Below are 4,384 nucleotides of genomic sequence, written 5' to 3' on the forward strand. Positions count from 1 at the left end.
TCCCAACCACTCTAATATTAGTTACATCTTCTCTTGACGACTTGCATTCTTACTAGTTATACTAAAATCACATAGGAATTAACCAGACATGTGACTAGGAAAATGACGTCCAATTCTCCAAATTCTTAAGATAATAACTTCTGTCTTCTCTACTATATAACTCACAGTCTTAATCATCTTTGTTTTTTAATCTTTTTCTTTACGACAAACTAGCCTCAGAAAGCACTAGCAAAGCAAGAAATTAGCTAAAAGAAATGGCTTCTAATTATTCTATTAACTCGAGAATTCTGAAATTGGAATGCGTGATTTTGGTACCTGGCATATTCTTTATTACTCCATCCGTTCACTTTTACTTGGAATGTATATTAAAAATAGATTTTCATTTTTACTTGTCACTTTACGCATATTAAGAGAAGACAATTTTTTTTTCATGTTATACCCACAATATTTGTTACTCATTTCAAATCCTTTTCTCAAATTCAATAAAATATGCATCAATTAATATGAGTATCATGGTAAATTATGCACTTCATTTATTATTTTTTAAGGGGCGTAAAAAGTCAAAACGTGCCAAGTAAAAGTGAACGGAAAGAGTAGCAGATTGCTTAGAATTAGTGATCCACACTTAATTCGGATTACTACAAATCAACTTGTCCTTTTGTGCTTGAAATTGTGAGGAAAGAAATGGAATGTGCCTGTCTTTCTGATCCTCGTAATGCTGCTTTGATTTTGAGATTACATTTCCATGACTGCTTTGTTCAGGTAAAAAGATGCTATATCCAGTCCATATTATCCGTTTTTAAGGATTTTGCACACCCCTAAAAATATTTACTATACTTAATCATAAGAGTATTTATCTAACTGTCTTTTATCGCTCTTAAATGTCTCACTTAATTAACATTCAATTAATTATAGCAGTAACAGTAAATTTGGGGGAAAAAATTCAATAAATGCTTCTTGTTTTTCTAAATTATTTAAGTTACACACTCTTACTATGTACTCCCTCCGTTCGCTTTTAGTTGTCAAGTATTCTAAAAATAAGTTTTTATTTTTACTTGTCACTTTTCGCATATCAAGAGAAAAATAATTTATTTTTCCTGTTTTGCCCTTGGCATTAATTACTCATTCCCAATCATTTTTCAAATTCATTAAGACTATACACCAATTAATATGAGTATCATGATAAATTTATTCACTTTATTTATTATTTCTTAAGAGCTGTGCAAAGTTAATAGTGGACAAGTAAAAATAAACGGAGGGAGTAATAAGTTTTTACACTATCAACGAATTTTAATCTATAATGCCAGGTAACTTGCTATTTTTACCAATTACCAATTAGTGATATTTATCAAGGGACATCCTTGTAGTTAGCTGATTGTGTAATTATTTTTTATTTCGTCAATACATAAAACTTAAACTCATTTAAATCGTCATTTTTTCCCCCACAAATACCGAAATAAATAAGTTTTGAAACAGGAGGGAGTAATAATCGACATTTCCAACTGTGCTAATTTCTTTGGTAAAACAGTTTTATTTCTGCTTGTAATTACAAATACCAGTTGAAGTTGCTGGAAAAAAAGAGAGCTTAATTTTTATTTTTCAGGGTTGCGACGGCTCGGTATTGGTGGATGATACGGTGACTTTACAAGGAATCGTTTATTCACTATTTTAAGCATTTTACTGTCAGTGCAATTTAACTGCCAATAATATATTAATGTATCAGGTTTTGTTATAAATATTACTTGTCGCTGTTGTAGGCAGTGGCGGAGCCACCTTATAGGAAGGAAGAGGTGTCAAACGACACCCCTTCGCGGAAAAAATAAATTATGTAGGTAGGTAAAAGAAAATTTTATATGTATATATATTATGTATCGACTCCCCTTAACTTTTTGGTATATTTACTTTTATATATTTTGACACCCCTTAATGAAAATTCAGGTTCCGTCACTGATTGTAGGTTAACTTAATCAGATGGTGCAAAAATACGAAATACTCTCTATGTATAGAAGTTATATTTGTTTAGGATTATTATAGGACTAAGCTTAACAACAACAACAACCCAGTATAATCTCACTAGTGGAGTCTGGGGAGGATAGTGTGTACGTAGACCTTACCTCTACCCTGAGGTAGAGTGGCTGTTTCCGATAGACCCTCGGCTCCCTCCCTCGAAGAACTCCCCATCTTGCTCTTGGGGTGATTCGAACTCATAACCTGTTGGTTGGAAGTGGATGATGCGTACCACTAAAGCAACCCACTCTTGTCACTGGGACTAAGCTTAAGTGGTGAATAAATAATGTGTATGTTGGTCGCAGGTTGGTGGACCATATTGGGATGTTCCATTAGGTAGAAAAGACTCAAGAATGCCATAACTGATACAAATCTTCCAACAGCTGATGAAGGGCTTATTTCTATTATTTCTAAGTTTATATCTCAGGGCCTTTCTGTTACTGATATGGTTGCTCTTTCTGGTAAGTATTGTACTATTATTGATCATCTTATGAATTGTTCTACTTCTACAGTTTCTTGCATCAAGGCCAGATATAGCCGCCTCAACTAATCATGAATGTTGTAGCAAGAAATTACACTTATTTACTTCAAAAAAAATTTCTAATCAAACAATCGATCAACTCGAACCTCATCGATCTTAAATTAACTAGGGTTGACTAAAGAATTCATCATAAGTGATTAAAAAGATTGCGTTGACCGTCTACGTAGCTTACCCTACTTTCTTATTTAGGTTTCAAATAGTCTATAAATTTACACTGGTGGAGTTAAAACATTTATTTTTTAATAATTAGACAATTTATTGGGGAAATCAATTATCACGAGTCAAAAAATTCACACAAGGGCGAAATAGAAAAAAAAAGAAAAGAAAAGAGTACAAGAGACAAAAAGACAACTACCAAAAGAAAAAGTCAGATGAAAAATAAAAAGAAAAAAAGCTCTAAACACCATGAATTTGAAAAATTGACAACTTTCCAAGTCAGATTTTTCGCTTTCAAGTTTCAACTAGTTCATATTCAAGGGCCAAAAACAAAATAGATACAATTGGGGTGGTAACAACTTTTTATGAATCAACAATACCTTCTAATTAATTGGTGTTAACAATACTTCTTACTATGAATTAACAATACCGCAATACTCCTTATTTATTCCGAGTTTGGGATCGACTATACTTTGGAAACTTACACGAGATCTTGTTCTTGGCTTGCTAAAAATGGAAGGTGCCCACACAATTGGGAAGGCTCGCTGTGTGAATTTCAAGAAGAGAATATATGGAGATTTCTCAATGACTACTTCATTGAATCCAATTTCTCGGACATACCTTAGCAACTTGAAATCAGTATGTCCTCCTATTGGAACTGAATCAGACAACAATGAAACAGCCATGGACTATGTGACGCCCAATTTATTTGACAATTCTTATTACCATGTTTTGCTTAGAGGAGAAGGACTCATCAATTCAGACCAAGAACTCCATTCAAGTTTCCTTGGATTTCAAACAAAAAAACTTGTTGAGGGATATGCTGCAAATCCAATTGCATTCTTCGAGCAATGCGCGGAGTCCATGGTGAAATTGGGGAATATTACCAATCCTGAGACTTATGTGAATGGTCAAGTTAGGAAGAATTGCATATTTGTGAACACATAAATTAAGGGTCACGATTTGGTTGATATCCTTAATGTCGAGGTTCGACGAATATTGTAGAGTAGCTTCGGTTGACTAAGTTAGAGAGATGAGGCCATAATAATATAAGTCCTTAAGTTTCCTTTTTATTACTGTTAGTATGGTAGTTTTGTTATTTCCGTTTTCATACTTTAGCTTTATTTTCCATCAGGTAAAGTCCTTTTGTCTAATATAAGGTTCTGGAATCGAGCACCATCAATTTCTAAGAAAGGTCGTTACATTTCTTAGCTAGCCTAGTGGATATTTATATCCCAATCATAGTAATTAGACGCATATTGATGATATGAAATCTTTTCTCTTTATTTAATTTTCTCTTTTGCTTTATTGTTCTTACTTCCCTTGCAATTTAGTAGCTCGAACGCTATAATTTGGTATCAGAGCCTCGGCTCCTGGCATTCGAACTGGTGGATAAATAGAAAAAGCCATCTCCAGATGATGGGTTGCGGCGAGTCAAAGTTTAGCTACAAATGTTCATGGGGGAATCTATGAAATGTATGGATAAACTGGAGAATAAGCAAGAGAACTTTTAAGCAAAAATAGTAGAATTTTTAGGCTCCACCAAACACATCGAAGATATGCTATTAGTGATGACTAACCAAAATAGAGCAGCACTCAAGGTGAACTCTCAATTGAAGCAGGTCAGTCTGTTGTTGGAGATAATACCCGAAACCTCGCTTCATCTGTTTCACCCCTACA

General features: G+C 33.8%; 1 pseudogene; it reads left to right on the forward strand.

The window, feature by feature from the left end:
- The first annotated feature begins 684 nt into the window (after nucleotides 1–684).
- LOC104109711 (peroxidase 11-like) lies at nucleotides 685–3,871 on the forward strand (annotated as a pseudogene).
- Nucleotides 3,872–4,384: the final 513 nt, after the last annotated feature.

Source organism: Nicotiana tomentosiformis, chromosome 4, assembly GCF_000390325.3.
Source record: "Nicotiana tomentosiformis chromosome 4, ASM39032v3, whole genome shotgun sequence".
Classification (NCBI taxonomy): Eukaryota; Viridiplantae; Streptophyta; class Magnoliopsida; order Solanales; family Solanaceae; genus Nicotiana; species Nicotiana tomentosiformis.